Source organism: Rutidosis leptorrhynchoides, chromosome 5 (genome assembly GCF_046630445.1).
Source record: "Rutidosis leptorrhynchoides isolate AG116_Rl617_1_P2 chromosome 5, CSIRO_AGI_Rlap_v1, whole genome shotgun sequence".
NCBI classification, from domain to species: Eukaryota; Viridiplantae; Streptophyta; class Magnoliopsida; order Asterales; family Asteraceae; genus Rutidosis; species Rutidosis leptorrhynchoides.
This window is the reverse complement of record NC_092337.1, coordinates 279801235-279812617: the sequence shown is the minus strand read 5'-3', so window position 1 is coordinate 279812617 and position 11383 is coordinate 279801235. Positions and strand designations below refer to the sequence as shown.

At 37.8% G+C, this 11383-nt stretch overlaps 1 non-coding gene across 1 annotated transcript; it reads left to right on the top strand.

The window, feature by feature from the left end:
* The first annotated feature begins 415 nt into the window (after positions 1-415).
* LOC139851143 (small nucleolar RNA R71) lies at positions 416-521 on the top strand. Its single transcript, XR_011760502.1, has one exon. It is a non-coding gene; the product is annotated as a small nucleolar RNA R71 (small nucleolar RNA).
* The last annotated feature ends 10862 nt before the right edge of the window (positions 522-11383 follow it).

Sequence of the window (11383 nt, the reverse complement as noted above, 5' to 3'; positions counted from 1 at the left end):
GGGATTTGATTGGCGAGCTGGGTATTGAACGTAACAGACTGAACCGTCAGGGTTTTCGTACTCAACTTGATATTCTTCAGCGGGTTGCGGGTTGGTACAATTAACACAGGCCTGGACCTGGTTAACTTGTTGCGGCTGCGTCTTCAATTCTTCGAGTTTTTTGGCAAGAGATTCCATCTTGTCTGTGAGATATTTGATGGCCTCTGTTTGATTATTAAGTGCGAAGTGTGGTGCAGATGATGAAGTTGTTTCACCACTCTTCCAATCATGATGATGCGTTGTCATGTTCTCGAGCAACTCCCATGCTCCGTCTGCGGTTTGGTTCATCAGATTTCCTTGAGCGGCGGCATCGATCGTCGTCCTATGATTTACCGTAAGACCATTGTAGAAGGTGCATATTTGGGCTGACCGTTCTAACTGGTGATTAGGGCATTTCTTCAGCATGGTTTTGAATCGCTCCCATGCAGTGTAAAGAGATTCATCATAACTTTGTTTAAAGTTAATGATGTCGTTCTTAAGTTTGGTTTGTTTAGAAGGAGGGAAATATTTGGTTAGAAATTTAGTGGCCATCTCCGTCCAAGACGTGATGGAATCTTTTTCCAGTCCTTCGAACCATGTCTGTGCATGATGAGTGAGAGAATAGGGGAACAAGTATAGCCGGACTATATCTTGTCCTATCCCTGGCTGCTTGTAGGAATTCGAAAGAGATATGAATTTATCAAGGTGGGAATTTGGATCGTCATTCGGTAATCCATGGAATTGACAGTCATTTTGGATGAGCTGTATAATATGATGTTTTAACTCGAACGAGTGTCCTTGAATCTCCGGAAATCTGATCGGTCCTCCTCGACCTTCAATCAAGGGTTTAGTGTTTTCTGCTAAAGTAACGCGTAGCGTCATTTGTTTTCTGAATCTTGCTTCCTTGCGTGCTTTAGAGATTATGGAGTCTGGATTAGGTACGAATAACAACGGCCCTGGTCTAGATCGGGTTTGGGTCATACACTGGGTATGCCTCTTTGTTGTTTTAAATTTTAAGCAGATAAACTTAGTTCCTAAGTTACTCTAAGGAAATATGAGATTAATCTAAAGTAATCTAAGATAGTCTAAGGTAATCTTGTTCTAAAGTAGTCTAAGGTATTCTAAGCTAAGGTATTCTAATTATATTAAATATAGATATGTTTTTTGGTTCTTGCTACTGATTCCCTGGTATTTCGATAACAGAGCTTCGCACGAAGTATTCAACAAACCAAGTGGCCAGGCCGACTACGGAGAGGTAGGATCCTTTTGTTTTCAATATAATTGGAGACTGTTCGAAAAATCCGAAAACCAAGTCCGTGTATGATTGTATTTCTTAGACACCACTTAAATGCTTGTGAATGAGTTTGATAGAGAGCAGTATTGTCTGATACCAGTTCTCCGGCAGCGGCGCCAAAAACTTGTCTCTCTCTTGATATGGTCGAAACGGACGGTTTTATTTCGTGCGATGTCGTTAGGTCGCAATGCGTCAGGGTCTGCCACCAAGAGGGAGGATACTTGTTTTAAATTTATATTTAGCGGGGCCTAAATCGTACTACTCCTTATTGTGAGTAAGGGAAGTATGACCTAGAGTCGTATTTTTGAGATATCAGTAGAATCGAACCTATATGTAAAACTTAAGATAATTCTAAGGTACAGGAGTAGTGCTTGATTACCTAATTTTGAGTTTTCTAAATAAAGTAAAGTAAATGCGATAAAATTTATAATTCTATAAGGCTGAAACAAGTGCATGCTATGATTTCATCAGTTACTTTGCCGGTATTATGGAGTGTTGGCTCATGGATAGGCAGTGACCTTGTATTTACTACACTAGTCCTAAACGCCCCTGTCATAAGACATGTCACTGGGTAATGTGATAGGCTTGAAGATTCTGAATAGACAGTAACGTCCCTTACCCCCGACGCCCGTGCAGTCTGACTACAGGCATACACGTTTAGACGGCTCATCCAATTGAGCAACTCGGTTGGGTGACATATTAACATTCCAAAATGGTCTAAATTTTTTTAAGTATAATAGAATACATGGTTTTCCATATCCGAGACACGTGATGTGTCTCAATGCTTTCGTTAATGATTGGTCTAAAAGATAGTTAGGCCCTTGAAAGAGTTCAACCATAAAGAACACCATGTCCAAGTTAAGCTGACTTCCATGAATACGTTCGGTTATTCTAACGGTCCAATCCTTTATGTGTTCGAACAAACAGTTCCTTAATTAATCAAGAATCCCTCAAGTGGGGTACAATACTTGAGACCGCATTATGGTGAAGTGTACTAGTAAACACTAACCATGTTCCATGGCCTTACTTAGCAGAGGTGCAGCTTACAACAACCGTTGTGCTTCAGCGTGCACGCACGAAGTTTATATGCTTGGTGACTACACTAGCATGGTCTAAGACCGACAATGTACTAGGGGTCTAGTTAGATGTTTCACTACGAAAGATTCCTCAGTCGGAATCCAAGGCTTGGTGGACTTACTACAACTGATGTGCCTCAGTCAAACTTACATTGTATCCGATAGACTTCTCTTACCAAGGGGTGATACAGATAGTGTACTCTGAATCGGGGTTCTTGACTTCCCAATAACAGAGCCAATAACTACGTTCCATTAGTTGGAAAAGCGATTGAGTACAAAGCATAATCGGAAAGAATTTTGAGAACATACACAAACCATAATATAATTTCGGCATTATAATTGATTACGTCATAACTTACACTAAAGATAACTACTCACTAATCATGGCAACAATATCACAAAGCATAATAATGGAAGACATTAGATAAAGACAAGGGATAGAAGTACCAGTAGATTAAACGAGTTCCGAATACAAAAGTGACAACTTCAAGACTCCAGACCGCTCCTAATACAATCTTAGGCGTTCTTCTCTGGGTACTAGGTTTCCCGCACGGAGTCGAAGACCTTGAAAGTATGACTAATATTGTACAAGAGAGAGAAAGAAGTGAATTGAAGTGTGTGTTGAAATGAATGACAAATGCCCCTTAAATAAGCCTAAAATTTCCCTGCAAACGGCTGGCAGGCCGTTTGGCAGGCTATTTGGCAGGCCGTTTGCAGGGGCCATTTGCCAAGGCAAGCCGTTTGCAGGGGCCATTTACTCGAGCCGTTTGGCAGGCCGTTTTTGAGCCAGGCAGGCCGTTTGGCTTGCCTGGTTCCCTAGATCGTAACTTGATTTCTTGTCTTTCACCATTTTCGCTCTAGAATCTTCATTTTAGCTCCGATTTTCTTGATTCTTTTTGCACCATCTTCGTATTCTAGAGCGAAAACTGTGAAAGACAAGAAATCAAGTTACGATCCAGGAAATCGGGTTGACCAGGCAAGCCAAATGGTCTGCCAAACGGCTAGCCTGGCTCAGATACGGTGAAATGTCCCGTTCTTATTGATTAAAAACGTTCCATATTAATTGATTTCGTTGCGAGGTTTTGACCTCTATATGAGACGTTTTTAAAAGACTGCATTCATTTTTAAAACAAACCATAACCTTTATTTCATAAATAAAGGTTTAAAAAGCTTTACGTAGATTATCAAATAATGATAATCTAAAATATCCTGTTTACACACGACCATTACATAATGGTTTACAATACAAATATGTTACATCGAAATCAGTTTCTTGAATGCAGTTTTTACACAATATCATACAAACATGGACTCCAAATCTTGTCCTTATTTTAGTATGCAACAGCGGAAGCTCTTAATATTCACCTGAGAATAAACATGCTTTAAACGTCAACAAAAAATGTTGGTGAGTTATAGGTTTAACCTATATATATCAAATCGTAACAATAGACCACAAGATTTCATATTTCAATACACATCCCATACATAGAGATAAAAATCATTCATATGGTGAACACCTGGTAACCGACAATAACAAGATGCATATATAAGAATATCCCCATCATTCCGGGACACCCTTCGGATATGATATAAATTCCGAAGTACTAAAGCATCCGGTACTTTGGATGGGGTTTGTTAGGCCCAATAGATCTATCTTTAGGATTCGCGTCAATTAGGGTGTCTGTTCCCTAATTCTTAGATTACCAAACTTAATAAAAAGGGGCATATTCGATTTCGATAATTCAACCATAGAATGTAGTCTCACGTACTTGTGTCTATTTTGTAAATCATTTATAAAACCTGCATGTATTCTCATCCCAAAAATATTAGATTTTAAAAGTGGGACTATAACTCACTTTCACAGATTTTTACTTCGTCGGGAAGTAAGACTTGGCCACTGGTTGATTCACGAACCTATAACAATATATACATATATATCAAAGTATGTTCAAAATATATTTACAACACTTTTAATATATTTTGATGTTTTAAGTTTATTAAGTCAGCTGTCCTCGTTAGTAACCTATAACTAGTTGTCCACAGTTAGATATACAGAAACAAATCGATAAATATTATCTTGAATCAATCCACGACCCAGTGTATACGTATCTCAGTATTGATCACAACTCAAACTATACATATTTTGGAATCAACCTCAACCCTGTATAGCTAACTCCAACATTCACATATAGAGTGTCTATGGTTGTTCCGAAATATATATAGATGTGTCGACATGATAGGTCGAAACATTGTATACGTGTCTATGGTATCTCAAGATTACATAATATACAATACAAGTTGATTAAGTTATGGTTGGAATATATTTGTTACCAATTTTCACGTAGCTAAAATGAGAAAAATTATCCAATCTTGTTTTACCCATAACTTCTTCATTTTAAATCCGTTTTGAGTGAATCAAATTGCTATGGTTTCATATTGAACTCTATTTTATGAATCTAAACAGAAAAAGTATAGGTTTATAGTCGGAAAAATAAGTTACAAGTCGTTTTTGTAAAGGTAGTCATTTCAGTCGAAAGAACGACGTCTAGATGACCATTTTAGAAAACATACTTCCACTTTGAGTTTAACCATAATTTTTGGATATAGTTTCATGTTCATAATAAAAATCATTTTCTCAGAATAACAACTTTTAAATCAAAGTTTATCATAGTTTTTAATTAACTAACCCAAAACAGCCCGCGGTGTTACTACGACGGCGTAAATCCGGTTTTACGGTGTTTTTCGTGTTTCCAGGTTTTAAATCATTAAGTTAGCATATCATATAGATATAGAACATGTGTTTAGTTTATTTTAAAAGTCAAGTTAGAAGGATTAACTTTTGTTTGCGAACAAGTTTAGAATTAACTAAACTATGTTCTAGTGATTACAAGTTTAAACCTTCGAATAAGATAGCTTTATATGTATGAATCGAATGATGTTATGAACATCATTACTACCTTAAGTTCCTTGGATAAACCTACTGGAAAAGAGAAAAATGGATCTAGCTTCAATGGATCCTTGGATGGCTCGAAGTTCTTGAAGCAGAATCATGACACGAAAACAAGTTCAAGTAAGATCATCACTTAAAATAAGATTGTTATAGTTATAGAAATTGAACCAAAGTTTGAATATGATTATTACCTTGTATTAGAATGATAACCTACTGTAAGAAATAAAGATTTCTTGAGGTCGGATGATCACCTTACAAGATTGGAAGTGAGCTAGCAAACTTGAAAGTATTCTTGATTTTATGAAACTAGAACTTTTGGAATTTATGAAGAACACTTAGAACTTGAAGATAGAACTTGAGAGAGATCAATTAGATGAAGAAAATTGAAGAATGAAAGTGTTTGTAGGTGTTTTTGGTCGTTGGTGTATGGATTAGATATAAAGGATATGTTATTTTGTTTTCATGTAAATAAGTCATGAATGATTACTCATATTTTTGTAATTTTATGAGATATTTCATGCTAGTTGCCAAATGATGGTTCCCACATGTGTTAGGTGACTCACATGGGCTGCTAAGAGCTGATCATTTGAGTGTATATACCAATAGTACATACATCTAAAAGCTGTGTATTGTACGAGTACGAATACGGGTGCATACGAGTAGAATTGTTGATGAAACTGAACGAGGATGTAATTGTAAGCATTTTTGTTAAGTAGAAGTATTTTGATAAGTGTTTTGAAGTCTTTCAAAAGTGTATAAATACATATTAAAACACTACATGTATATACATTTTAACTGAGTCGTTAAGTCATCGTTAGTCGTTACATGTAAGTGTTGTTTTGAAACTTTTAGGTTAACGATCTTGTTAAATGTTGTTAACCCAATGTTTATAATATCAAATGAGATTTTAAATTATTATATTATCATGATATTATCATGTATGAATATCTCTTAATATGATATATATACATTAAATGTCTTTACAACGATAATCGTTACATATATGTCTCGTTTAAAAATCATTAAGTTAGTAGTCTTGTTTTTACATATGTAGTTCATTGTTAATATACTTAATGATATGTTTACTTATCATAGTATCATGTTAACTATATATATATCCATATATATGTCATCATATAGTTTTTACAAGTTTTAACGTTCGTGAATCACCGGTCAACTTGGGTGGTCAATTGTCTATATGAAACATATTTCAATTAATCAAGTCTTAACAAGTTTGATTGCTTAACATGTTGGAAACATTTAATCATGTAAATATCAATCTCAATTAATATATATAAACATGGAAAAGTTCGGGTCACTACAGTACCTACCCGTTAAATAAATTTCGTCCCGAAATTTTAAGCTGTTGAAGGTGTTGATGAATCTTCTGGAAATAGATGCGGGTATTTCTTCTTCATCTAATCTTCATGCTCCCAGGTGAACTCGGGTCCTCTACGAGCATTCCATCGAACCTTAACAATTGGTATCTTGTTTTGCTTAAGTCTTTTAACCTCACGATCCATTATTTCGACGGGTTCTTCGATGAATTGAAGTTTTTCGTTGATTTGGATTTCATCTAACGGAATAGTGAGATCTTCTTTAGCAAAACATTTCTTCAAATTCGAGACGTGTAAAGTGTTATGTACAGCCGCGAGTTGTTGAGGTAACTCAAGTCGGTAAGCTACTGGTCCGACACGATCAATAATCTTGAATGGTCCAATATACCTTGGATTTAATTTCCCTCGTTTACCAAATCGAACAACGCCTTTCCAAGGTGCAACTTTAAGCATGACCATCTCTCCAATTTCAAATTCTATATCTTTTCTTTTAATGTCAGCGTAGCTCTTTTGTCGACTTTGGGCGGTTTTCAACCGTTGTTGAATTTGGATGATCTTCTCGGTAGTTTCTTGTATAATCTCCGGACCCGTAATCTGTCTATCCCCCACTTCACTCCAACAAATCGGAGACCTGCACTTTCTACCATAAAGTGCTTCAAACGGCGCCATCTCAATGCTTGAATGGTAGCTGTTGTTGTAGGAAAATTCTGCTAACGGTAGATGTCGATCCCAACTGTTTCCGAAATCAATAACACATGCTCGTAGCATGTCTTCAAGCGTTTGTATCGTCCTTTCGCTCTGCCCATCAGTTTGTGGATGATAGGCAGTACTCATGTCTAGACGAGTTCCTAATGCTTGCTGTAATGTCTGCCAGAATCTTGAAATAAATCTGCCATCCCTATCAGAGATAATAGAGATTGGTATTCCATGTCTGGAGACGACTTCCTTCAAATACAGTCGTGCTAACTTCTCCATCTTGTCATCTTCTCTTATTGGTAGGAAGTGTGCTGATTTGGTGAGACGATCAACTATTACCCAAATAGTATCAAAACCACTTGCAGTCCTTGGCAATTTAGTGATGAAATCCATGGTAATATTTTCCCATTTCCATTCCGGGATTTCGGGTTGTTGAAGTAGACCTGATGGTTTCTGATGCTCAGCTTTGACCTTAGAACACGTCAAACATTCTCCTACGTATTTAGCAACATCGGATTTCATACCCGGCCACCAAAAATGTTTCTTGAGATCCTTGTACATCTTCCCCGTTCCAGGATGTATTGAGTATCTGGTTTTATGAGCTTCTCTAAGTACCATTTCTCTCATATCTCCAAATTTTGGTACCCAAATCCTTTCAGCCCTATACCGGGTTCCGTCTTCCCGAATATTAAGATGCTTCTCCGATCCTTTGGGTATTTCATCCTTTAAATTTCCCTCTTTTAAAACTCCTTGTTGCGCCTCCTTTATTTGAGTAGTAATGTTATTATGAATCATTATATTCATAGATTTTACTCGAATGGGTTCTCTGTCCTTCCTGCTCAAGGCATCGGCTACCACATTTGCCTTCCCCGAGTGGTAACGAATCTCAAAGTCGTAATCATTCAATAATTCAATCCACCTACGCTGCCTCATATTCAGTTGTTTCTGATTAAATATGTGTTGAAGACTTTTGTGGTCGATATATATAATACTTTTGACCCCATATAAGTAGTGCCTCCAAGTCTTTAATGCAAAAACAACCGCGCCTAATTCCAAATCATGCGTCGTATAATTTTGTTCGTGAATCTTCAATTGTCTAGACGCATAAGCAATCACCTTCGTTCGTTGCATTAATACACAACCGATACCTTGCTTTGATGCATCACAATAAATCACAAAATCATCATTCCCTTCAGGCAATGACAATATAGGTGCCGTAGTTAACTTTTTCTTCAATAACTGAAACGCTTTCTCTTGTTCATCATTCCATTCAAATTTCTTCCCTTTATGCGTTAATGCAGTCAAGGGTTTTGCTATTCTGGAAAAGTCTTGGATGAACCTTCTGTAGTAACCAGCTAGTCCTAAAAACTGGCGTATGTGTTTCGGAGTTTTCGGGGTTTCCCACTTTTCAACAGTTTCTATCTTTGCCAGATCCACCTTAATACCTTCTTTGTTCACTATGTGACCGAGGAATTGAACTTCTTCCAACCAAAATGCACACTTTGAAAACTTAGCGTACAATTCTTCCTTCCTCAATACTTCTAACACCTTTCTCAAATGTTCACCGTGTTCTTGGTCATTCTTTGAGTAAATAAGTATGTCATCAATGAAAATAATGACAAACTTGTCAAGGTATGGTCCACACACTCGGTTCATAAGGTCCATGAACACAGCTGGTGCATTAGTTAAACCAAACGGCATGACCATAAACTCGTAATGACCGTAACGTGTTCTGAAAGCAGTCTTTGGAATATCATATTCTTTCACCCGCATTTGATGATACCCGGAACGTAAGTCAATCTTTGAATAAACAGACGAGCCTTGTAGTTGATCAAATAAGTCGTCGATTCTCGGTAGTGGGTAGCGGTTCTTGATGGTAAGTTTGTTCAACTCTCGGTAGTCGATACACAACCTGAATGTACCATCTTTCTTCTTGACAAACAAAACAGGAGCTCCCCACGGTGATGTGCTTGGTCGAATGAAACCACGCTCTAAAAGTTCTTGTAATTGGCTTTGCAGTTCTTTCATCTCACTGGGTGCGAGTCTGTAAGGAGCACGAGCTATTGGTGCAGCTCCTGGTACAAGATCTATTTGAAATTCAACGGATCGATGTGGGGGTAATCCCGGTAATTCTTTCGGAAATACATCGGGAAATTCTTTTGCAATGGGAACATCATTGATGCTCTTTTCTTCAGTTTCTACTTTCTCGACGTGTGCTAGAACAGCATAGCAACCTTTTCTTATTAGTTTTTGTGCCTTCAAATTACTAATAAGATGTAGCTTCGTGTTGCCCTTTTCTCCGTACACCATTAAGGGTTTTCCTTTTTCTCGTATAATGCGAATTGCATTTTTGTAACAAACGATCTCCGCTTTCACTTCTTTCAACCAGTCCATACCGATTATCACATCAAAACTCCCTAACTCTACTGGTATCAAATCAATCTTAAATGTTTCGCTAACCAGTTTAATTTCTCGATTCCGACATATATTATCTGCTGAAATTAATTTACCATTTGCTAATTCGAGTAAAAATTTACTATCCAAAGGCGTCAATGGACATCTTAATTTAGCACAAAAATCTCTACTCATATAGCTTCTATCCGCACCCGAATCAAATAAAACGTAAGCAGATTTATTGTCAATAAGAAACGTACCCGTAACAAGCTCCGGGTCTTCCTGTGCCTCTACCGCATTAATATTGAAAACTCTTCCACGGCCTTGTCCATTCGTGTTCTCCTGGTTCGGGCAATTTCTAATAATGTGGCCTGGTTTTCCACATTTATAACAAACTACATTGGCATAACTTGCTCCGACACTACTTGCTCCGCCATTACTCGTTCCGACACCATTTGTTCCTTTCGTTCTATTAACCCCTGGTCCGTAGACCTCACACTTCGCCGCGCTATGACCATTTCTTTTACACTTGTTGCAAAATTTGGTGCAGAACCCCGAGTGATTCTTTTCACACCTTTGGCATAGCTGCTTCTGATTGTTGTTGTTGTTGCGGTTATTATTGTTGTTGGGATGATTGTTGTAGTTGCTGTTGCTGCTGTTGTTGTTGTTGTTGTTGTTGTTGTTGTTGTTGTTGTTGTTGTTGTTGTTGGGCCGTTTGTTGTAGTTGCGATTGATGTTGCGATTGTTGGGATAATTGTTGCGATTATTGTTGTAATTGCTGTTGTTGTTGTATTGGTGATTCTTATCACCGTTTTCCTCCCACTTTCTTTTGACTTGCTTCACATTGGCCTCTTCAGCAGTCTGTTCTTTAATTCTTTCTTCAATCTGGTTCACTAGTTTGTGAGCCATTCTACATGCCTGTTGTATGGAGGTGGGCTCGTGTGAACTTATATCTTCTTGGATTCTTTCCGGTAATCCTTTCACAAACGCGTCGATCTTCTCTTCCTCATCTTCGAATGCTCCCGGACACAATAGGCACAATTCTGTGAATCGTCTTTCGTACGTGGTAATATCAAATCCTTGGGTTCGTAACCCTCTAAGTTCTGTCTTGAGCTTATTGACCTCGGTTCTGGGACGGTACTTCTCGTTCATCAAGTGCTTGAATGCTGACCACGGTAGTGCGTACGCATCATCTTGTCCCACTTGCTCTAGATAGGTATTCCACCATGTTAACGCAGAACCTGTGAAGGTATGCGTAGCGTACTTCACTTTGTCCTCTTCAGTACACTTACTTATGGCAAACACCGATTCAACCTTCTCGGTCCACCGTTTCAATCCGATCGGTCCTTCGGTTCCATCAAATTCCAAAGGTTTGCAGGCAGTGAATTCTTTGTAGGTGCATCCTACACGATTTCCTGTACTGCTAGATCCAAGGTTATTGTTGGTATGTAGCGCAGCCTGTACTGCGGCTATGTTTGAAGCTAGAAAAGTACGGAATTCCTCTTCATTCATATTCACGGTGTGTCGAGTAGTCGGTGCCATTTCCTTCAAAATAGTTAAATGGAACAAGTTAATCATACAGAATATTAAGAGTAGTTAATAGTATTTCGTAGCATAA